Raw genomic sequence first — 26002 nt, 5'->3', positions numbered from 1 at the left:
AAACTATGGGTTTGCACAACCGAAGAATTTCTGCACAAACTGTCAGAAACCTTCTCATGGAAGCTCATATGCGTGCTTGTCGTCCTCCCCAGGGTCTTGACCTGAATGCAGTTCGATGTCATAACCGACTTCAGTGGGAAAATGCTCACCTTCGATGGCCACTGGCACACTGGGGAAGTGTGCTCTTCATGGATTAATCCCAGTTTCAACTGTACCGGCCAGATGTTTGCTGATGTCAACGTTGTTATGGTATGGGCAGGCATAAGCTATGGACAATGAACACAATTGCATTTTATCAATGGCAATTTGATTGCACAGAGATACCGTGACGAGATCCTGAGGCCCATTGTCGTGCCATTCGTCCGTCGCCATCACCTCGTACTTTAGCATGATAATGCACAGTCCTATGTTGCAAAGATCTGTACACAATTCCTGGAAGCTGAAAATATCCCAGTTCTTCCATGGCCTGCATACTCACCCGCCATGTCACCCAATAAGCATGTTTGCGATGCTCTGGATCGACGAGTACGACAGCGTGTTCCAGTTCCTGCCAATATCCAGCAACACCGTACAGTGAAGAGGAGTGGGACAACATTCCACAGGCCACAAGGAGGAAGGAGATGTGTCGCGCTGCATGAGGCAAATGGTGGTCACACCAGATGCTGACTGGTTTTCTGATTTTTGATGGTATATGTGACCAACAGATGCATATATGTATTCCCAGTCTTGTGAAACACGCAGATTAGGGCATCATTATTTATTTAAATTGACTGATTTCCTTATATGAACTGTAACTCAGTAAAATCTTTGAAATTGTTGCATGTTGCGATTATATTTTGTTCAGTTTACATTGCTAATGCATTTCCATTTAGCATTTGGACTGATGATACTTTCTTTAGTCAGTCAACCATGCATACATTTTGAGCTGACTCTGTACTAAAAATACACCCTCTTCCTATCCACTAGATGAAAGCGCCGGAGGGCAGTGATGACGATGATGAGGACTTTGAGGATGTGCCAGAGAAGGAGAGCTTTGAACCACAAACTCCAGAACATCTACAGGAGGAGAATGTTGAGTTTGCTCAGCTGCAGAGGATCAGGGGTACATGCATATACAACAGGGCCACAGCCAACCAAACAGCAATAAAGAGCATAGTAAAGGGACATGCTTCCTCGATAATCCCAGTAAACTCTCACCCTCACCTCAGGATATCACCTCACACACACATCCCCAACTGATTGGACTGGTTCATATACACATGAGGAAGGTGCCAAATAATGCCAGTAAAAGCTGGTTTGTTTGTAGAGTGATTGTTTAGGGCCCAACTTGTGCGGTGTTGGTAAAGGTTGTAGGTTTGACCTCAGATGAGGCATGTTCCTTGTCATTAGGCTGATTTCAACTTCAGATTAAAAGTACTTCAGCATTGTACTCAATTATCCAAAGCAGTTTTACCTTACCTAAGACACGCATTTGCTCATTTACCTGTGCCCCCCCCCCCCCCCCCTTAATAGGATTTATGAAAATATACTATGTCTTCCATTATTGACAGCAAATCAGTTTATTCCCATAGTCCAGTTCTATATTCAAACGCTCATTTTCCCAGTGTGTGTAATTTCTAATGGCAACAGTATTGATATGTAGTTGCAAGGCTGTAACAAAATGGGTCATGCACAAGTTCAGAGGTTGCCTGTAATGCAAGTGGTTATAGCACTCTTGCCAAGATAATCCATCCACCTGACAGATGTGGCATATCAAGAAGCTGATTAAACAGCATGATCATTACACAGGTGCTAGGGACAATAAAAGGCCACTCTATAATGTGAAGTTTTGTCACACAACACAATGCCACAGATGTCTCAAGTGTTGAGGGAGTGTGCAATTGGCATGCTGACTGCAGGAATGTCCACCAGAGCTGTTGCCAGAGAATTTGATAATTTTCTCTACCAACGTCGTTTTAGAGAATTTGGCAGTACGTCCAACCGGCCTCACAACCGCAGACCACGTGTAACCAAGCCAGCCCAAGACCTCCACATCCGGCTTCTTCACCTGCGGGATTGTCTGAGATCAGCCACCCGGACAGCTGATGAAACAGAGGAGTATTTCTGTCTGTAATAAAGCCATTTTGTGGGGAAAAACGGATTCTGATTGGCTGGGCCTGGCTCCCAAGTGGGTGGGCCTATGTCCTCCCAGGCCCACCCATGGCTGCGCCCCTGCCCAGTCATGTGAAATCCTAATGAATTTATTTTAATTGCCTGATTTCCATATATAAACTGTAACTCAGTAAATCATTGAAATTGTTGCATGTTGTGTTTATATTTTTGTTCTGTATAACTTCAGCTGGCTGGTGTGACACCGTGGGAAATTACAAAATGTAAATGGGACACAATTTTCATGTCGCACAACTTTTAGTGTTCTCATTAAAGGTGCAATATGGAGAAATTGCAATGTATAGTGAAGAGAATCATTGTTTCATCTAAACGACTGTGAAATATATTTTCAATAACCAAAAATATTGTATTTTCAGCTATTTGAAGCTGGTGTACAAAACTGAAGGTAAAAGATGCAAAAACTAAAGTTAAGAACGAGAAGCATAGAGATAGCGTATATAGAACGGACCTACACTTACATTTCGATGTGAATTTGGTCGGGTCGCCCCAAAAGATGCATATTGCAACTTTAAGTTTCTTCAATATTTGTATATTCATTTCTAAAATGTATAGTTGGCTTGAGGTTAAGTCATTGAAATTAGGAGCTATTGACCTTTTAAAATATTGTACATTGTGTAATTTACTGATGGTCCCTAACTAGCCCCATAGGGAAATCAAATGTCAAACCAAGCTGACAATGGGCATTACGATCTGATCTGGTCATGTGCAGCTGAGCTCTGAATGTGCTATATAATTACTAGGGTGCTACCAGCTGTGGGCATGTGGGCAGAATTAAAATAAACCCAACCAGGGCCTCCTGAGTGGTACAGCGGTCTAAGGCACTTCATCGCAGTGCTGAGGTGCCACTATAGCCTCGAGTTCGATCCCAGGCTGTGTCACAGCAGGCGCCCGGGTTAGGGGAGGGTGGATTTTCTTGGCTCATCGTGCTCTAGCAACTCCTTGTGGTGAGCCGGGCGCCTGCAAGCTGACTTCGGTCGTCAGTTGGACAGTGTTTCCTCTGACACATTGGTGCGGCTGGCTTCTGGATTAAGCGAGCAGTTTGTTAAGAAGCGGCTTGGCAGGTCATGTTTCGCCTCTCCCATGTCCATTGGGGAGTTGCAGTGATGAGACAAGGTCGTAACTACCAATTGGATATATCTCATAATTGGGAGAATAAAACATTTAAATAAACCCAACGCACCCATGACACAATTTATTTCTTATCATCTCCCAAATCTCAGGTTTGGACAAGACTGACCAAAATTGTCACAGGCCATTTTCAAAATGAGAAGTTGCTTTGTAGGGGCAGTCGCTAATAGTTTGTCATAATAGTTGACAAAATGTCCATTATTACCTTCGGGCTCAAGAAGTTCTAAATGAATTGTTTCTGGACATGTATTGTCTGTTTCAATCTACATTTCGCTACACATTCATACTGTATGCTCAGATTCAGCTTTTAAATCATGTTTTAGGTTCACTATCAGGAATCAAGGTAAGACCCAAGTGCAGACCGTGTGAAGTAGCTATGTTTATTGTAACCACAGGGGCAGGCAAACAACAGGTCAAGACAGGCAGGGGTCTATTATCCAGAGTAGGAGCAAGGTACAGGACAGCAGGCAGGCTCAGGATCAGGGACAGGCAGAGTTCAGTAATCCAGAGGTGGAGCAAAGGTACAGGACGGCAGGCAGGTTCAGTGACGGGCAGAGTGGTCAGGCGGGCTGGTACATGGTCAGGACAAGCAAGGGTCAAAAACCAGGAGGACGAGAAGAAGAGAGGCTGGAAAAAGACAGGCGCTGATAGGACGAGCACTGGTAAGCTTGACAAACAAGACGAACTGGCACAGACAAACAGAATACACAGGTATAAATACCCAGAGGATAACTGGGGAAGATGGGCGACACCTGGAGGGGGTGGAGACAAGTACAAGGACATGTGAAACAGATCAGGGCGTGACAGTTCACATTAAATTTATCCTAATTCCTCATCATCACGTTTTCAAATTAAACTGACCATTTCACTTTAATTAGATTTAAAATCTGATTAGCCAAAAAACACTCCTCATTGTGTGTTGTCCAGTTGCTTGATTGCTCCATTTAATGTGTGTGAAAGTGAATGGGAGCCAGCCTACAGCAGGCTGGTTTGATTAGTGAGCTATGTAATGATCTGTGGAAGCCATGCCAAATTAACAATGCATTGCTGTTAATAAGCTTCCATTAGCCCAATGCTGTAATTTACAACATCCACCTGGCCTCTGTCTCTCTGTAGGGGGGCTAAACCACAGGGACGGACAGGGAGCGAGCAGAGCCATGCTGCGGCAAACTCACTCGCACACACTCACAAGATACTCTGTGACGAACATAATGGATATTTCCTCATTGAATCAGAAGCAATCGTCCTGTGAGGGTAAATGATTATGATTTGGTCCCGGAATGAATCTGGCAAAGTAGTCTTTTTAGTGGTACTAAATGTGATGTATTTAGTACCAGTGTTCTGGTTGGATCTCTATTGATTTTGGCTTGAGGACTTTAACGGCACATTGTAGATGTTTCTCTTGCCTGCTTTAGATGTTTTTCAGATACCTCAGGGATTTGTTACAAATGAAAATAGTCCAATGAAACTAAAGCAAAATAAATTATTCAGTTTTAGGTCAATTTTTTTTCCAGCAGCGGTGTAATCAACAGTTAAAGAAAATAGGTAGCCTACTCTTTTATAAAAAATATTAGTAGAAAGTAAAAAACAGATAACAGTTCGGTGAATAATATGCTTTTTTGTATCAGTTTTTTTTTCTTAAACTTATCACATTCAGACTAGTCTATCAAATACGTCAACACATTTCTCTGAAAACATATCTTACTTCCCTCTCAAAACCAACTTTGATTCATTCAAAACAAATCTCTCTCTCTCTCTTTCCTCCATTCTCTCCACTGCTCTTTTCACGGCTGATCTTTTATCTATCTCTTTATCCCAGCACTCCTGTCAGGATGTTATCTCTTTCTCAAATTTACATTTTAATTACAAGGCCTGCTGAACTCAGGAAAATCAATATGGCCACCATTGGCAGCCACGTTCTGTGTCTCCCTGCCGCTAGGCCTCTCTATTTCCTCTTATTGATTTATCTCTTTAACACCTGCAATTTTATTGCTTCAGACAAATAGCTACCATTTTTGTCAATTTGAACAGAAAAATAAAGGATTTGCTAGTATTTCACAATTCCTCAGATGGGGTCTTTGCAGGGAACAATGCAATAAATCAGAGGGATGGAGGGCTCTTGGATTAACCCAGGGATACGCCAAGGAAGGAAAGAGCTCTCTCTGAGGAGAAAGGAGAAAGTGCATGAAACATTTAAAATGTTACTTGTGCCTCTGACCAACATTACATTATTTTTATTGCCCTCTTTTGTTCCTGGGGAGGGGGGTGATTTATTTTAACATACATTTTTCATAGTACCAAAGGATTTTCTAATGTATCTGGCCTGTTACTCTTATCTGCCTACACTGATATTATACGTGGTGGAGTGGAGAGGAGATAAAGATGAGGTTAGATACTCACATACATAGCTGTCGGGCAATTACCCAATGTCCTTTGTGACCCTAAAAACTGCTCTTTAAATCTTTTCATTTATTTGTTTTAATAAGTTTAAATTGTCCTGGCGTGGGGCTGGTGCAGGTGTCGGCTTAGAGCAGAGCTGTGATCTCTCTACTAGCCTTCCAGTCTGACCCCCATAGAAGCCCTCTACAGACCCTCCCTGCCCACCCAGGAGGCTAATGCACTGTGGCCGAGCCACTCCACTCCACCCTGCCCTAGCCTTCACTTCATAAATGTGTTAGCATCACCTACATTAGGTGTGAGCAACATCTCGAGGCTCGAGGGCCACACAGAATTTTTTTACTACCGATTTGTTCTTGGGGAGGCTGTGGATGTAGGACTACCATTGACAATATAAGTGTGTTTAAGAGGATAGTCGTACGTTTTACAAAAGGCTAGGACAATAAACAGCTGACCCACAGACACTCTGATCAGTGAGCACACAAAACTGAAGTAGTATAATGTCCTAGATAAATCTGTGCATAAGTCTATGGAAGTCCTTGAATATATATAACCTCATATAATGTTATATATAACCTATATAACCTACTCTGCTGGTTATTCCAGGTTTGGAGCCGTCCCCCTCTAACTCTACCTCTGTGGTCAGTAAGAATCCAGTCCAGCCTCCAGTGAAGCGTCCTGCACCAGCAGCCTCTCACACCCTCTCCAGGCCCAGAAAAAGAGCCACTGATTAGGAACAGGGCCCCACCTGTTCCAAGAAGGGCCAACCCCGCGCACCTAGCTCCAGGTGACCCCTCTCTGCTTCACTTCATAACTGTATATGCTTCTAACATAATTTATGTTTATGACATATATTGCACTATCCCCTTCCATTATATTGTTCCACATGAATTGGAATGTGGGACTGCTACTTGGAAATATTTGGTGTCACGGCCAATGAGAAGAACCACATTCTCAACTATTTGTAACTCCCTGTTGCTTTCCGTCTCTCTTTTTAGCTCTGCAGCAGGAGGTAGTGAGGACCCCACAGACCAGGCTAGTGACTCCTGTGAGGAGAGGGAGAAAGCTCCAATCATCCCCTTCCGTCTGGACCTCTATTACTGGGGAGAGGAGCAATCCACCGCAGGGAAAAATCATTAAGTACATACAGCCTCACAACACCCTCAATGACTAGCCGATTTTATTGAGTAAACATTGAAATGGGCAACTGCGACGTCTCGGGTTCAACTACTGCACACAACTTAACTTCTCACAAAGTTTTTATTGCCAATGATATGGCCACTAGAGTACTATTATCTGTTCAGAGGCATTGTAAATCTCTGTTATTAGTTTTAAAATGTAAAGATAATGAGATTATGAGTTATGAAAACAGACTCTCCCATAACAATGTAACTAAATTCTCAGCTATTAGCTATAGAATTGCTACAGATTGATGTTAATAAAGAACAGGTCATTGCAAATGGAAAGTTCCTCACACCCGTTCCTCTATCCTGGTATCCAGGAATAGCTCCCAGCACCAGTTCTGGGTTCCCAACTAGATAGAGGAGGAGGTGGAGAATAAAAAGTTCGCCGGCCAGATGAAGTCCAGGTACACTATATATACAAAAGTATGTGGACACTGCTTCAAATTAGTGGATTCAGCTATTTCAGCCAAACCTGTTGCTGACAGGTGAATAAAATTGAGCACACAGCCATGCAACCTCCATAGACAAACATTGGCAGTAGAATGGCCTTACTGAAGAGCTCAGTGACTTTCAATGTGGCACCGTCATAGGATGCCACCTTTCCAACAAGTCAGTTAGTCAAATTTCTGCCCTGCTAGAGCTGCTCCGGTCAAGAGCTGTTATTGTGAAGTGGAAATGTCTAGGAGTAACAACGGCTAAGCCGCAAAGTGGTAGGCCACAATCTCACAGAACGGGACCGCCGAGTGCTGAAGCTCGTAGCTTGTAAAACTCACCTGTCCTTGGTTGCAGCACTCACTACTACAGGAATTGTTCGTCGGGAGCTTCATGGGTTTCCATGGCGGAACAGCCGCACACAAGCCTAAGATCACCATGCACAATGCCAAGCGTCGGCTGGAGAGGTGTATAGCTCGACGCCATTGGACTCTGGAGCAGTCTGACAGATGAATCTGGGTTTGGTGGATGCCACTTGAACGCTTGAACGCTTGAACTCCCCAAATGCATAAGGCCAATTGTAAAGTTTGGTGGAGGAGGAATAATGGTCTGGGGCTGTTTTGCATGGTTCGGGTTAGGCCCCTTAGTTCCAGTGAAGGGAAACCTTAATGCTACAGCATACAATGACATTCTAGACGACTCTGTGCTTCCAAATTGTGGCAACAGTCCTTTCCTGGTTCAGCATGACAATGCCCCCGTGCACAAAGCGAGGTCCATACAGAAATTATTTGCCGAGATCAGTGTGGAAGAACTTGACTGGCCTGCTCTGAGCCCTGACCTCAACCCCATTGAACACGTTTGGGATGAATTGGAACGCCGACTGCGAGCCAGGCCTAATCCCCTAACATCAGTGCCTGACCTTGTGGCTGAATGGAAGCAAGTCCCTGCATCATGTTCCAACATCTAGTGGAAAGCATTACCAGAAGAGTGGAGGCTGTTATAGCAGCAAAGGGGGGACCAACTCCATATTAATGGCCATGATTCTTGAATGAGATGTTCGACGAGCAGTGTCCACATAGTTTTGGCCATGTAGTGTAAATCACATTCGCTGGCCACTTCCAGCCTGTCAAGCACAGGTGCTCTCTGTGATGGCCAGGACCGAGTCAAGGTGAGCAAGATGAGTTTTTGGTGAAAGCATTACAATTGTCATGGTAATTTAAATTTTTTATATATTTTTTGAGATTCTGAAGAACACAATGAATATTACTTTTAGATACTGGTAAGTAATGCTTTGCATAATTAGAGTGAAAGTGGCGTGTAGAGGATTGTTTTTGTTGATGATGCCGAAAATGTTGTGCGATTCCCATGATTTCCTTCCCATGGGTAGATCATCCCACGAGACGAGCTGGGAAAACCCACCAACCCAGAGGAGGCTGAGCGCCTAGAAAAAGAGGATAGGAAACTCAGAGAGCCTGGTGAGGGACATAGGAGTGGTCCTATTACATACTTTACCTTTTTAAAATTAAAAAAATATCAAGGAATTGCGACTGAAAAAAGTAATTGTATAATTCTCTAGCTCACAGCAGTCAGCAAATATGGCTCTAGGCATTGCCAATATGCAAATTTTTTTGATGGTGTTTATAGGTTCCCTTCAATAATGGTCTTAATAATGTACCAATAGTTGCCCTGTGCAGTAGCAGCCCGCTCCGGTCTAGACTGTGGTAAAGAAGGAGAGCCAGAGACAATGGAAACACTTTCTGCCTCTGACTCCCCCAGTTTTCTCCCTTGGAACTCTCCATCACTCCCAGTCCCAGCCCGTCACGCAAAGGAGAGGAGCAAGACAGTACCACAGCGCCAAAGTCAGGGGGCCATGGGGGGGTGGGCCTCTTCAATAGCCCTGATAATAGGTTGGGCTGCTGTGTCTGGCTCTGGGCTCTGGCTCTCTCTTTCTCTTTCCCTCTCCCGGAGGCCGCGCTAAAAGCCAATTAAGCGTGTGTTGGCTGCTGCCAGCGGAGCGTCGGATGTGCTTTCTCTGCCTGCAGTCACTTGTTAACAAACAGGTATCAGGGCCAGCTGACTCGGGGCACTCGCTTGTGAAATAGCATCTTTTGTAACTAACTACTCTATTGATCCCCCGCTCCATCAGCCCTGCAGACCCATCCCATCCAGCCACTGCCACACAGTGTGTCTAGGGGTCTCTGAGCTCAGCACAGCGGCAGGCCCTCCCACTGGTCCGCCAGGCCACCCGCCAGGCACCAACTGTATGAGGACCTGCAGAGGTCCATCAATCCTCTCACTGCCTGCCTGGTCACTCTACTCGCTCTCCTAGAACACTATTGATTTTTTCTCAAATGCCCTTAAATAGTTTCTTAGTGTGGCCCCACACACTCATAGGTTTTATTTTATATTCTATAGTAACCGATTTATGGGTCTCTGACTGTTGCCAGTCTGAAAGAGAAGTAGACCCTGGCTTGTAGACATTGCAGCACGTTTATCTTTTGATGCCAACTCAATTCTTAATTTTTAACTCCATTGTCTAACCATTCCAAACTCTTAAAAATAGGATAGGTCAGGTTGCTATAGGTTATCACTGTTAACAATATTGAATAAGTCTTCGATGTCTGAGAGAAAGAGTTACGGTTCATGATCCATCTTTGCACATTAAGGTATAAGTAGATTTGAATTAGAATTCCCAATTATAGTCATGACATTTAGTTAATTTGCTATGTGGCTCACGTTGAATTTAGCAATAGTTAGCTGGAATATTTTATTAATGATACTCCAGGCTTGTATTGATGACTTATTTCAATACAGTTATTACAGCAGCTATTTTTTACATTCTAAAACCACCAGGGCATACCTTCTGAAATTACATTTACATCAGAGAAATAATAAATGATCCACTTTAGTTATGGTTCAGAAACCACAGTCTCAAACAGTGTATGTTTTTTGTGAAATAACGGTAGTGTATACGTAGGCTACCTCTACTGCCCGTAGGCCCAGGCCAGGACCGTGCTCCTGAGGCTCTGTCTGTATGTAGTGTCAGTCCCGACTCCCAGCTGCCTTTGTGGTGGTTAGTCTGTATGGTGTGTCTGTGTGGCCTGACCCTGGCGGACAGGCGGGTGGGCGGGCACAGCTGGAGTGCAATCGAGGCTGTTGACAGAGAAAAGGCCCATGCTGCAGGAGCTTCAGACAGCTTAACTTAATAAGGGCTCTCTCCTCTCATCCTGGGGATGGGAACGAAAGCACACAAAATGCAGGACTTAACCACAGAGGGATCATGTAATAGGGGGCTTTCACCATCCCATCCCAACCTGACCCTGCCTGCCACCCCAGGGGAGATGAACACTCCCCCACCCCAAATTAATTTGTAACTAATATTGGTGCCTCTCTTTTACAGGCTCTCACAACATGTCACTCTCAGGGGTGATTGAGGAGAGCCCTAATACAGGACACAAAATAACAACAAACAAACAAACAAAACATTTTCAGTTTGATGCCGTTATGAGACTGAGTTGACGGTGCAGTTCACCTATTCCATCAAGGTTAGCCGTAGCCTTGGAGTGGGCCATCACAGCCATGATTAATCCCCCATACCATCACCATCCTCTTGTAGGACCTTGAAACACTTTCTGGGCCCTGGGCTGGCTGCATGTCTTTGAAACTGTCTCTTACAGGCTCATCAGGTCTTCCACACTGTGTTGTCTGTATGAGGAATTTTAGGTTTGACCTTTAATTTAAAACCATAATCGAGTATCTGTATTAAGTTGTCTTAAAAATATACAGTACCAGTCAAACGTTTGGACACACCTACTCATTCCAGGGTTTTTAATTTAGTTTTACTATTATCTACATTGTAGAACAATATTGAAGACATCAAAACTATGAAATAACACATATGGAAACATGTAGTAACCAAAAAAGTGTTTAACAATTTGAGATTTTTCAAAGTAGCCACCCTTTGCCTTGATGACAGCTTTGCACACTCTTGGCATTCTCTCAACCAGCTTCATGAGGTAGTCACCTGGAATGCATTTCAATTAACAGATGTGCCATGTTAAAAGTTAATTTCTAAATAATGGCGCCAGAAGGGATGGCTGCCGTTTTATAGGCTCCTAACCAACTGTGCTATTGTGTTCGTTTTTTCAATTTTTTTGTAACTCATTTTGTGCATAATGTTGCTGCTATTGTTGCTGCTACTGTCTCTTATGACCGAAAAGAGCTTCTGGACATCAGAACAGCGATTACTCACCTCAAATTGGACAAAGATTTTTTCTTTAATGAGTCCAACGCGAAGGATATACTGCATTGTCAGGACAGGGCCCAAATCCCCATCATTCGCGTGAAGAAAATATGGAAAAACAGGGGGCGGAGGTCTGGGTGCCTTATGAGAATTTGTCGGCAAGTGAGTAAAGCACCACTACCCTCCGTATTATTGGCCAACGTGCAATCATTGGAAAAGACACTGGACGATCTATGATTAAGACTATCCTACCAACGGGACATTAAAAACTGTAATATCTTATTTTTCACTGAGACTTGGCTGAACGACGACACGGATGATATTGAGCTGCTCTGTCCATTTCGGCAGGACAGAGCAGCTACATCTGGTAAGACGAGGGGTGTGTGTCTATTTGTCAATAACTGCTGGTGCGCAATGTTTAATATTAAAACTTCTTAGGTTCTATTTCCGCCTGACTGACGTGCCCAAAGTAAACTGCCTGTTACTCAGGCCCAGAAGCCAGGATATCATATAATTGGTAGCATTGGATAGAAAATACTTTGAAGTTAGTATAAATGTTTAAACAATGTATGAGACTATAACACAATTGATATGGTAGGCGACAATCCAAAGAAAAACCAACCGGAATAAAAAATAATTGAGGTCCCAGGCTCTTATAATGGAAAGCTATGGGTCCTATGCAATTATAGCTCCCAGATTGCAATTCCTATGTCTTCCACTAGATGTCAACGGTCTTTGTTCAAGGTTTCAGGCTTGTTTCTTCCAAAAGGAGGAAGAATTTGGTGTTTTGGTACAAAGAGTCACAGTGGAAAATCAGTCTGTCGGCGTGCGACGAAGAGGAGGCTAATTTTACTTTTCTATTGAACATACTTCTTCCCGTATGAAATATTGTAGTTTATTTACATTTTAGGGTACCTGAGGATTAAATAGAAATGTAGTTTGACTTGTTTGAACAAAGTTTAGCAGAGCTTTTTGGATTCCTTCTTCTGCATGTTGAACAAGTGGATTACTGAAATCAATGGCGCCAACTAAACTGACTTTTTGGAATAAAAAGAAGGTTTTTATCTAACAAAACGACCATGTATGTTGTAGCTGGGAACCTTGGAATTGCAAACAGAGGAAGATTTTCAAAAGTAAGTGATTTATTTAATCGCTATTTGTGATTTTATGAATCCTGTGCTGGTTGAAAAATATATTGATGTGGGGTGCCATTCTCAAACAATCGCATGGTTTGCTTTCGCTGTAAAGCCTATTGTAAATCGGACAATGCCATTAGATTAACAAGAATTTAAGCTTTTAACATCTTTGATATAGGGGGCAGCATTTTCCCTTTTGGATGAATTACGTGCCCATAGTGAACTGCCTCCTACTCTGTCACAGATGCTAATATATGCATATTATTATCACTATTGGATAGAAAACACTCTGAAGTTTCTAAAACTGTTTGAATGATGTCTGTGAGTAAGTGAGAATTCTGAGACTGGTTCAACCTCTACTTCATCACCCTCCCAGATCCGGGATCCTCCTCATCAAAAAAGCGGACTAGCATAGCCTAGCCTAACGGGACAGGGATATCATATAATATAATTTTCATGAAATCACAAGTCCAATACAGCAAATGAAAGATAAACATCTTGTGAATCCAGCCATCATTTCCGATTTTTAAAATGTTTTACAGCGAAAACACAATATGTATTTCTATTAGCTAACCACAATAGCCAAACACACAACCGCATATTTTCACCATGTTTCCACCGCATGGGTAGCTTTCACAAAACCGACAAAATAGAGATAAAATTAGTCACTAACCAAGAAACAACTTCATCAGATGACAGTCTTAGAACATGTTATACAATACATTTATGTTTTGTTCGAAAATGTGCATATTTGAGGTATAAATCATAGTTTTATATTGCAGCCACCATCAAAAATAGCACCAAAGCAGCCAGAATAATTACAGAGAGCAACGTGAAATACATAAATACTCATCATAAAACATTTATGAAAAATACATGGTGTACAGCAAATGAAAGATAAACATCTTGTGAATCCAGCCAATATTTTCGATTTTTTTAAGTGTTTTACAGCGAAAACACAATATAGAATTATATTAGCTTACCACAATAGCCAAACACACAAACGCATTTATTCACCGCAAAGGTAGCTTTCGCAAAAACCAGCAAAAGATATAAAATTAATCACTAACCTTTGGACAACTTCATCAGATGACTGTCTTATAACATCATGTTATACAATACATTTATGTTTTGTTCGAAAATGTGCATATTTATAGCTACAAATCCTGGTTATACATTGTGAATACGTAGCAACGATTCACCAGAATCTCCAGAGATATTTTGGACACTCACCTAATCTGACCAAAGAACTCATCATAAACTTTACATAAAAATACTTGTTGTATGGCAAATGAAAGATACACTGGTTCTTAATGCAACCGCTGTGTTAGATTTTTAAAAATAACTTTACCACAACATACAGCTTGGGTTATTGTGAGACAGTGCTCACCAACACGGCAGAGAATAGACATCAACATATTACACAGAAATACGAAATAACATCATAAATGTTGTCTTACTTTTGCTGAGCTTCCATCAGAATGTTGTACAAGGAGTCCTATTTCCAGAATAAATCGTTGGTTGGTTTTAGAATGTCCATTTCTTCTGTCGAATTCACGCCACAATGCTAGCCAAGGTTGCTAACATTCCCATCCTCTCTTGGTGCAAAGAACGGAAAACTCCAAAAGTCCCAATAAACGTTGAATAAACTGATAAAACTCGGTTGAAAAAACCTACTTTATGATGTTATTATCATATGTATCAAATAAAATCAGAGCCGGAGATATTCGCCGTGTATACCGAACGCTTTTCAGAAGACAATGTCGAGGTCCCTCGCGCGCCGTCGAAGACAAAGAAAATACCGGACCTGTCACTCCAAAAGCTCTTGTTCGGCCTCAGATCAAGCTAGACACCCCATTCCACCTTCCACTGCCTGTTGACATCTAGTGGAAGGCGTATGAAGTGCATGCATATCGATAAATAAAAGCCAATTGAATAGGCAGGCCCTGAAACAGAGCCTCGTTTTCAGATTTTTCACTTCCTGTATGGAAGTTTGCTGCAAAATGAGTTCTGTTTTACTCACAGATATAATTCAAACAGTTTTAGAAACTTGAGTGTTTTCTATCCAATAGTAATACTAATATGCATATTGTATGATCTAGAGCAGAGTACGAGGCCGTTTCATTTGGGCACGATTTTTTCCAAAGTGAAAACAGCGTATTGACAAGAAGTTAAAGTCATCGCCTATTCAATTCCCTGTAATATATGGATCTGTTTGCACTTCCTACGGCTTCCACTAGATGTCAACAGTCTGTAGAACGCTGAATGAAGCCTATACTGTGATGTGGGACCGGATGGGAGGTGTTTGAGTCAGTGGTCTGGCAGATTGCCAGTTCTTGGTCACGCGCATTCCTCATGATATCGCCATGCGTTGCGTCCTGGAAGTGCATTCTGATGAAGATAATCAAAGGTAAGGGAATATTTATGATGTAATTTCGTATTTCTGTTCACTCCAACATGGCGGAGAAATGTTGTTAAATCTGAGCGCCGTCTCAGATTATTGCACGATGTGCTTTTTACGTAAAGTTTTTTCTGTAAATCTGACACAGCGGTTGCATTAAGAACAAGTGTATCTTTAATTCTGTGTAAAACATGTATCTTTCATCAAAGTTTATGATGAGTATTTCTGTTATTTGACGTGGCTCTCTGCAATTACTCCGGATATTTTGGAGGCATTTCTGAACATGGCGCCAATGTAAACCGAAATTTGTGGATGTAAATATGCACATTATCGAACAAAACATAAATGTATTGTGTAACATGATGTCCTATGAGTGTCATCTGATGAAGATCATCAAAGGTTAGTGATTAATTTTATCTCTATTTCTGCTTTTTGTGACTACTATCTTTTGCTGGGAAAATGGCTGTGTTTTTCTGTGGCTATATACTGAGCTAACATAATTGTTTGGTGTGCTTTCCCCGTAAATCCTTTTTGAAATCATGTTGGCTGGATTCACAACATGTGTAGCTTTAATTTGGTGTCTTTCATGTGTGATTTCATGAACGATTGATTTTTATAGTAATATATTTGAATTTGGCGCGCTACATTTTTTCTGGATTTTGGCCAAGTGGGACGTTACCGTCCCACCTATCCCAGAGAAGTTAAACGATATAAGATACTTGTATGTTCATAAATGTTTAATATTATGATTATTAATTTGAATTGCGCGCCCTCCAATTTCACCGGATGTTGTCGACAGGTGTCCCGCTAGCCATAGAAGTCTTGAGGTACTGCTCGGCTGAGGTAGAATGCCTCATAATAAGATGTAGACCACACTATCAACCAAGAGAGTTATTCGTAGCCATCAATGTTATTCGTAGCCATTTATTTACCACAAAAAAACGATGCTGGCACTAAGAATGAGCTGTTTAAGGCCATAAGCAAACAAGAAAATGCTCATCCAGAAATGGCGCTCCTAGTGACCGGGGACTTTAATGCAGGCAAACTTAAATCCATTTTATGTCATGTGTAACCAGAGTAAAAAACTCTAGACCACCTCTGGATGCTCTCCCTCGCCCTCCATTTGGCAAATCTGATCATAATCTGCTTACAAGCAGGAAGTACCAATGACTCGCTCAATACAGAAGTGGTCAGATGACACGGATGCTACGCTACAGGACTGTTTTGCTAGCACAGACTGGAATATGTTCTGGAATGAATTTAATGTCATTGAGGAGTATGCCACCTCAGTCACCGGCTTCATCAATAAGTGCATCGGCGACCTCGCACCCACAGTGACCGTGCGTACATTTCCCAACCAGAAGCCATGGATCCCAGGCAACAGCCGCACCGAGCTAAAGGCTAAAGCTTCCGCTTTCAAGGAGTGGGACACATAAGAAATCCCGCTATGCCTTTAGACGAACCATCAAAAATGCAAAGTGTCAATACAGGACTAAGATTGAATCCTACTACACCGGCTCTGACGCTCGTCGAATGTGGCAGGGCTTGAAAACTATTACAAACTACAAAGGGAAATCCAACCCCGAGCTGCCTAGTGACGCGAGCCTACGAGATGAGCTAAATGCCTTTTATGCTCGCTTTGAGGCAAGTAACATTGAAGCATGGATGAGATCCATAGCTGTTCCGGACAACTGTGTGATCACGCTCTCCGTAGCCGATGTGAGCAAGACATTCACAAAGCAGCGGGGCCAGACTGATTACCAGGACCTGTACTCAAAACATGCGCGGACCAACTGGCAATTGTCTTCATTGACATTTTCAACCTCTCCCTGGCCAAGTCTGTAATACCTACATGTTTCAAACAGACCACCATATTCCCTGTGCCCAAGATAGCGAAGGTAACCGTAGCACTCACGTCGGTAGCCATGGCGTGCTTTGGAAGGCTGGTCATGGCTCACATCAACACCATCATGCCAGAAACCCTAGACCCACTCAAATTCGCATACCGCCCCAACAGATCCACAGATGACGCAATCTCAATCGCACTCCATGCTGCCCTTTCCCACCTGGAGAAAAGTGTGAGAATACTGTTCATTGACTACAGCTCAATGTTCAACACCATAGTGCGCACAAAGATCATCACTAAGCTAAGGACCCTGGGACTAAACACCTCCCTCAGCAACTGGATCCTGGACTTCCTGACGGGCCGCCCTCAGGATGTAATGGTAGGCAACAACACATATGCCAAGCTGATACTCAAAAAGGGGGCCCCTCAAGCGTGCTTAGTCCCCTCCTGTACTCCCTGTTCACCCATGAGTGCGTGGCCAAGCACGACTCCAACACCATCATTAAGTTTTCTGACGACACAACAGTGGTAGGCCTGATCACTGACAACGATGAGACAGCCAATAGGCAGGAGGTCAGAGACCTGGCTGTGTGGTCCCAGGACAACAACCTCTTTCTCAATGAGAGCAAGACAAAGGAGCTGATTGTGGACTATAGGAAAAGGAGGAACGTACAGGACCCCATTAACATCGACAGGACTGAAGTGGAGCAGGTTTAGTTCCTTGGAGTCCACATCACCAACAAACTATCATGGTTCTAACACCAAGACAGTTGTGAAGAGGGTACGACAAAACCTTTTCCCCCTCAGGAGACTAAAAAGATTTGGAATGGGTCCTCAGATCTTCAAAAGGTTCTACAGCTGCCCCATCGAGAGCATCCTGACCGGTTGTATTACCGCCTGGTATGGCAACTGCTCGACATCTGACCGGAAGGCGCTACAGAGGGTAGTGTGTACGGCCCAGTACACTGGGGCCAAGCATCCTGACATACAGGACCTATATAATAGGCGGTCCTTGAATCTTGACTAGAACCCCAAAAATGTATCATATTACTCAAGTGCTAGCCTCTCTACACTGGCTTCCTGTAAAGGCTAGGGCTGATTTCAAGGTTTTACCTACAAAGCATTACATGGGCTTGCTCCTACCTATCTCTCCGATTTGGTCCTGCCATACATACCTACACGTACTGTACGGTCACAAGATGTAGGCCTCCTTATTGTCCCTAGAATGTCTAAGCAAACAGCTGGAGGCAGGGCTTTCTCCTATAGAGCTACATTTTTATGGAATGGTCTATCCATGTGAGAGACGCAGACTCGGTCTCGACCTTTAAGTCTTTATTGAAGACTCATCTATTCAGTAGATCCTATGATTGAGTGTAGTCTGGCCCAGGGGTGTGAAGGTGAACGGAAAGGCACTGGCGCAACGAACCGCCCTTGCTGTCTCTGCCTGGCCGGTTCCCCTCTCTTCACCGGGATTCTCTGCCTCTAACCCTATTATGGGGGCTGAATCACTGGCTTACTGGTGCTCTTCCATGCCGTCCCTAGGAGGGGTGTGTCACTTGAATGGGTTGAGTCACTGATGTGATCTTCCTGTCTGGGTTTGGGCCCCTCCTTGGCTTCGTACCGTGGGGGAGATCTTCGTGGGCTATACTCAGCCTTGTCTCAGGGTAGTAAGTTGGTGGTTTGAAGATATTCCTCTAGTGGTATGGGGGCTGTGCTTTGGCAAAGTGTGTGGGGTTATATCCTGCCTGTTTGGCCCTGTCTGGGGGTATCGTTCGACGGTGCCACAGTGTCTTCCGACCCCTCCTGTCTCAGCCTCCAGTATTTATGCTGCAATTGTTTATGTGTTGTGGGGCTAGGGTCAGTCTGTTGTGTCTGGAGTATTTCTCCTGTCTTATCCGGTGTCCTGTGTGAATTTAAGTATGCTCCCTCTAATTCTTTCTCTCTCCTTGTCCCTCCCTCCCCTCCCGGAGAACCTGAACCCTGGGACCATGCCTCAGGACTACCTGACCTGATGACTCCTTGCTGTCCCCAGTCCACCTGGTCGTGCTGCTGCTCCAGTTTCAACTGTTTTGCCTGTGGCTATGGAACCCTGACCTGTTCACCGGACGTGCTACCTTGTCCCGGACCTGCTGTTTTCAACTTTCTCTCTCTACTGCACCCGCTGTCTCTAACTCTGAATGTTCGGCTATGAAAAGCCAACTGGCGTTTACTCCTGAGATGGTGACCTGTTGCACCCTCTACAACCACTGTGATTATTATTAATATTTGACCCTGCTGGTCATCTATGAACGTTTGAACATCTTGACCATGTACTGTTATAATCTCAACCCGGCACAGCCAGAAGAGGACTGGCCAACCCCTCAGAACCTGGTTCCTCTCTAGGTTTCTTCCTAGGTTCCTGCCTTTCTACTGAGTTTTTCCTAGCCAAGGTGCTTCTACATCTGCATTGCTTGCTGTTTGGGGTTTTAGGCTGGGTTTCTGTATAGCACTTTGTGACATCGTCTGATGTAAAAAGAGCTTTATAAATACATTTTATTGATTGATTGATTGTCAGAGGAAGGCCCAAAAAAGTCATCTAAGTCATAAACTGTTCTCTCTGCTACCGCATGGCAAGCAGTACCGCAGCATCAAGTCTAGGACCAAAAGGCTCCTTAACAGCTTCTACCCCCAAGTCACAAGACTGCTGAACAGCTAAACTTGTCACACCCTGATCTGTTTCACCTGTCTTTGTGCTTGTCTCCACCCCCCTCCAGGTGTCGCCCATCTTCCTCATTATCCCCTGTGTATTTATACCTGTGTCTTCTGTCTGTTGCCAGCTCGTTTTGTTTCTTCAAGCGAACCAGCGTTTTTCCCCGTGCTCCTTTCTGTCTCTAGTTCCTGTTTCTAGCTTTCCCGGTTTTTGACCATTCTACCTTCCCTGATCCTGAGCCTGCCTGCCATTCTGTACCTTGCGGACTCTGCTCTGGACTACTGACCTCTGCCTGCCCCTCTGTTTTTGTAATAAACTTTTGTTACTTCGAAACTGTCTGCATCTGGGTCTTCTCCTAAGCTTTGACAGTACGAACTGGCCCTGACGGACCCAACAAACTCGGACCAGCTCCGCAACGCTGTTTCCTCCCAAGAGCCACCTTTGGAAGGCACGAGGAGTTGCTTCGTGGTCTTATGGAAGGGTTCCAGACCTTGGCAGAATGCCATGACCGCGCGTTGAACACTTTGCTGGAGCAATTCCGCGGGTTGTCTGTTAGGCAGTCTACCACGACAGTAACCTCCCACCCACTCAGTAACCCAGCTGTTAGCAGCGCGGCCTCCCCGGTTTCCCAAGAGCCCCGCTTACCTCCCCCGGAACGCTTCGCTGGAGAGTCTCAGAGGAGGAGGATAATGACGAACTAGCAGCCTGGGAACTACTGACAGATCTCGACTCGCTCGTTGCCTTGACCATCCGGATTGATGGGCGGCTACGGGAATGCAGGAAGGAGAGGGGGTCCAATTCCACTAGCCTGCCCAAGGATTCCACCTCGCCTCCAAGGCATCCCGGAAGTCCCCGACGTCTCCGTTGCCGAGAGGACTCGAGGCGACCCCATGACTGCAGGATCGACCTTCCTCCAGGCACCACCCCGGGGACTACTGTACTCTCTGTCGGGTCAGGAGACCAAGGCTATGGAGACCTACATCGTGGACTCTCTAGCTGCAGGGTGTATCTGTCCTTCTGTCTCCCCCGCTGGCGCAGGGTTCTTCTTTTTGGAGAAGAAGGACAAAACCCTCCGCCTGTGCATCAACTACCGGGGCTTCAATGATATCACGGTGAAGAACCGCTACCCACTACCACTCATCGCCTCGGCCTTCGAGCCACTACGAATATATCTAGTCATGCCATCTGGCCTTACCAACGCCCAGAGTCCCAGAGTTACCTCTGTTGCAGAGGATAAGTTCATTAGAATTACCAGTCTCAGAAATTGGCAATTAACTGCACCTCAGATTGCAGCTCAATGAACCTTTCTAGCGCAGGCGTTCGGCTAGCGGAACCGCTCGACAACATTCCGCTGAAAAGGCAGCGCGGGAAATTCTAAAATATTTTTTAGAAATAGGTAACTTTCACACATTAACAAGTCCAATACAGCAAATGAAAGATAAACATCTTGTTAATCTACCCATCGTGTCCGATTTCAAAAAGGCTTTACAGCGAAAGCACAACATATGATTATGTTAGTTCAGAGCCAAGTCAAAAAAACACAGCCATTTTTCCAGCAAAAGATAGGAGTCACAAAAAGCAGAAATAGAGATAAAATGAATCACTAACCTTTGATGATCTTCATGAGATGACACTCATGGGAATCATGTTACACAATACATGTATGTTTTGTTCGATAATGTGAATATTTATATCCAAAAATCGCAGTTTACATTGGCGCGTTACGTGCCGTAATGTTTTGATTCCAAAACATCCGGTGATCTTGCAGATAGCCACAGAAATCCCAGAAATACTCATAATAAACATCGATAAAAGATACAAGTGTTATTCACAGAATTAAAGATAGACTTCTCCTTAATGCAACCGCTGTGTCAGATTTCAAAAAAACTTTACGGAAAAAGCATAATCTGAGTACGGCGCTCAGAGCCCAATCCAGCCAAATCCAGCCAAAGAAATTTCTGCCATGTTGGAGTCAACAGAAGTTAGAAATAACATTATACATTTTCACTTACCTTTGATGATCTTCTTCAGAATGCACTCCCAGGAATCGCAGTTAAACAATAAATGACTGATTTGTTCCATAAAGTTCCATAAAGTCCATCATTTATGTCCAAATAGCCACTAGTTGTTAGCGTGTTCAGCCCAGTAATCCATCTTCTTGAGCACTAGGTCCAGACAAAAACTCGAAAAGTTCCGTTACAGGTCGTAGAAACATATCAAAAACGATGTATGGAATCAATCTTAAATTAAGGATGTTTTTAACATAAATCAGCAATAATGTTCCAACTGGAGAATTCCATTGTCTGTAGCAAAGGACTGGAACGAGAGCTAACTCTGTAGGGAGCGCGCGTCACGAGCCCGAGACACTCTGCCAGACCCATGACTCATTCAGCTCCCATTCCCCCCTCCTTTATAGCAGAAGCCTGAAACAAGTTTCTAAAGACGGTTGACATCCAGTGGAAGCCTTAGGAAGTGCAACTTAACCCCATAGACACTGTGTATTCGGTAGGACAAGCTTTGAAAAACTACAAACCTCAGATTTCCCACTTCCTGGTTGGATTTTTCTCAGGTATTCGCCTGCCATATGAGTTCTTTTATACTCACAGACATCATTCAAACAGTTTTAGAAACTTCAGAGTGTTTTTTATCCAATACTACTAATAATATGCATATATTAGGATCTGGGACAGAGTAGCAGGCAGTTTACTCTGGGCACGCATTTCATGCAAAAGTGAAAATGCTGCCCCCTATCCCAAACAGGTTTTAAATGCTTCACAGAGTTCAAGTAACACACACATATCAACATCAACTGTTCAGAGGAGACTGCTTGAATCAGGCCTTCATGGTCAAATTGCTGAAAAGAAACCACTGCTAAAGGACACCAATAAGAAGAAGAGAATTTCTTGGGCTAAGAAACACACGCTATGGACATTACACCGGTGGAAATCTGTCCTTTGGTCTGATGAGTCCAAATATGAGATTTTTGGTTCCAACCTCTGTGTCTTTGTGAGATGCAGAGTAGGTGAAGCATGGATGAGAAGTTGTGATGGTGTGGGGGTGCTTCGCTGGTGACGCTGTCTATGATGTATTTAGAATTCAAGACACACTTTACCAGCATGGCTACCACAGCATTCTGCAGTGATATGCCATCCCATCTGGTTTGTGCTTAGTGGACTATCATTTGTTTTTCAATAGGACAATGACCCAACACAATTCCAGGGCTTTTGACCAAGAAGGAGAGTGATGGAGTGCTGCATCAGATGACCTGGCCTCCACAATCACCTGAACTCAACCCATTTGAGATGGTTTGGGATGAATTGTACCGCAAAGTAAAGGAAAAGCAGCCAACAAGTGCTCAGCATATGTGGGAACTCCTTCAAGACTGTTAGAAAAACATTCCAAGTGACTACTTCATGAAGCTGGTTGAGAGAATACCAAGAATGTGCAAAGCTGTCATCAAGGCAAAGGATGGTCAGTTAAGAACACATTCTTATTTTCAATGACAGCCTAGGAACAGTGGGTTAACTGTCTTGTTCAGGGGCAGAACGATAGATTTTTACCTTGTCAGATCAGGGATTTTGATCTTGCAACCTTTCGGTTACTAGTCCAATGCTCTAACCACTAGGCTACCTGCTGCCCCAATGTGTCCAAACTTTTGACTGGTACTGCATGTGTTTCATTGCCACATACACTGGATAGGTGCAATGAAATGTGTTGTTTTACAGGGTCAGCTATAGTAGTACGACACCCCTGGAGCAAATTAGGGTTAAGTGCCTTGCTCAAAGGATATTTGAACTAGCAATCTTTCAGTTACTGGCCCACACTCTAACCACTAAGCTACCTGCAGCTCTGTATTTTAATGTGTCCTGTCTTTGAATGTTTGGACATTCTCATCCTCTGGTCCATCCAAGTGTTTGAGTAAATTGATGTTTATGTCATCTTTAGGTCTCTGTGTCTACAGTATGTGATTGGATGTCTGCAGACTACACACGATCAAGTTTAGGGTCTCCATTCAATATGTATCTCTGAAGCCTTACACCAGAAATCCATTTAGCGCGTTGGGGCGGGGCGATGAAACAACTGAGCCCCATAAATTTTTAATGACGGGAAGCGAAGTGAGAGTGGACCGTTGGGCTTTGTAAATATTGTCAGGGAGTGTGAACAGGGCGGGACCAAAGTTGGCGAATGCTGAAAATTTGTTGTGCCCTACGTGACGTCGCGTTGCTATTGGCCAATCGAAGCTCACTGTAGTTTCCAACCCCTACTGTATTGCCTGTTGATACCAGCTAGTACTACGTAGCCTGCTTGCTAGCAACAACATGAGGGCGAATGTAGCATGGCTATCCGAAATTACGCGTTCAAAGGATCTTAGTTGTTATAGATTGCATGCTAGAAATGTGAAGGTAATTTCCATTTGATACGATATATACAGCCTTTACCGTGAATGCAGTCTTCCGCTATCGCTGGAGCCATTGCCTTTACATTTCAATAACGCAGTATTGCTGACTACTGTAATACTGATTGAATAGAGCCATGAGTCTAGTTATGGTTAATTTGTTTGTTCGTTTAGACTGGCGGGACCCTGAGGTGATGAGGGACATAGAGCTTGCCACTGGAGAGGACCTGGGAAGGGCAAGAAAGGTAAAGGGAAGGGGAAGGGCAAGAAGAAATACCCCAACTTCAATGGTCTCAAGAAGAGTGCCATCACTTTACGCTCCAGACTAGAGAGGAAGGTTTTCAACCCGTAAGTAGGCTACTCACTCAGAAACAAGTGACCGGTCTTTCTGTGTAGCTCAGTTGAGGTGCAGGGAGTACAAGTCATCCCCAACACAATGGATACATGGCCTTACATTCAGTCACTAGTCGTTAGTGTATTGACGTTGCGATAAATGTATTATTTAAAATATATACTGTAACCTTGTTGCACTTGGATTAATCATCCCATGCGTAACTCTTTACTTGTGCATGTACTGTATAGTGTAAAATTCCCATGTGCATTTGAGAGGATTCATTATTATTCAAAACCCACCTAGACACTTACTGTTGGAAAAACAGTGTTTTATTATGAAACATAACCATTAATAAAGATCTGTAGTTCTAAACCTTTCATACTTCATTTTTCAGGAGCTCCATGAGACGAGTGACAGACGTCATATAACAAATCGACAAAAATTGAAACATGCAAAGTTTGCAAACCAATTTAATTGGGCTATGCACTGAATTAACAGAAAGTTAAGGAGACCGGTTGATTTTGTGCCAGAAATATCATGCTCATCTACAGATACTGTCTCTACTGGTGGAAATAACTCAGGAACATTTTTCAAGATTCACGCACAAAGACTTATCGGCCATTTAATGTACATGTAATAACACGTTGTTGAATTGCATGCTTTCTGATTTGTAAAAGACATCCAAACCGTTTTGATTCGTTTTTATAATATAATTTGTCAAATAAAGTTATTTATTGATTTATGTGTAACATGAATGTGATGCCAGTCTTTGTCATATATTTACACTTGATGTATCGTTGTGATTTTCAATGCCATAACTCTCAGAACTCTTTTTACTGCTTTGTACACTGCAACTCAATTTTTCAATATCTCTTTTGTAATTATCATAAACAACCAGTGCTTAATTTTCGATGTGGAAGTGTTAACAGAAGTTACCACTTGTGGATGACCGGCAGCTTTTACAAATGTTGCCTACACCTACATAGGTTGCCAATAGCTGCCCTGTGCAGCATGTTTCATAATAAACACTGTATCATTATTTTTTTTACATTTTAAATAATGCTTATTTCCTCTGATATTGTGTAGATTATAGATATTATTTATTATATTTAACTATGCATGTCTTAAGATAAAATAATTTTTTTCAATTACGAACTTCCGGGGAACAACTGCCTTGTTCTGTTGCAGAACGACAGATTTTTACCTTGTCAGCTCGGGGATTCGATATCAACAACCTTTCGGTTAGTGGCCCAACGACTTGCCTACCTGTCGCCCCACATATGTTGATAATTAGTGAGTGTTCTTGTTGTGTTGGCTTAGTACATCTTGGCTTATTTATTTTTGGGGATAGATTTTTAGAAATCATGTAAACAACAATGCAAGCAAATTCGATTTGACATAGGCCCTAATAGGAAAAAAATACTCAAGTTGGGGAGTATGCTCATCGAATAATATTTCAGCTGCTGACACAGTGAACTGAATGAAGGAAACTATTATGCCGGGAATGTTTAATGAGGTTTCAATATTAAAGAACATGACAGCTTATGTGCAAGCAATTAGTTTAATGTGCTCCCAATGACCAGTAGACAGTAGCCTACCCTGGTGCAACATTTACTTTTTCATAACATTTGCTCCCACACGACCTGC

General features: G+C 43.2%; 1 pseudogene; it reads left to right on the top strand.

The window, feature by feature from the left end:
- The first annotated feature begins 499 nt into the window (after positions 1–499).
- Positions 500–25587, top strand: LOC139572618 (UV-stimulated scaffold protein A-like; annotated as a pseudogene).
- Positions 25588–26002: the final 415 nt, after the last annotated feature.

Source organism: Salvelinus alpinus, chromosome 4, assembly GCF_045679555.1.
Source record: "Salvelinus alpinus chromosome 4, SLU_Salpinus.1, whole genome shotgun sequence".
NCBI lineage: Eukaryota > Metazoa > Chordata > Actinopteri > Salmoniformes > Salmonidae > Salvelinus > Salvelinus alpinus.
This window is presented reverse-complemented; position numbering and strand designations above follow the sequence as displayed.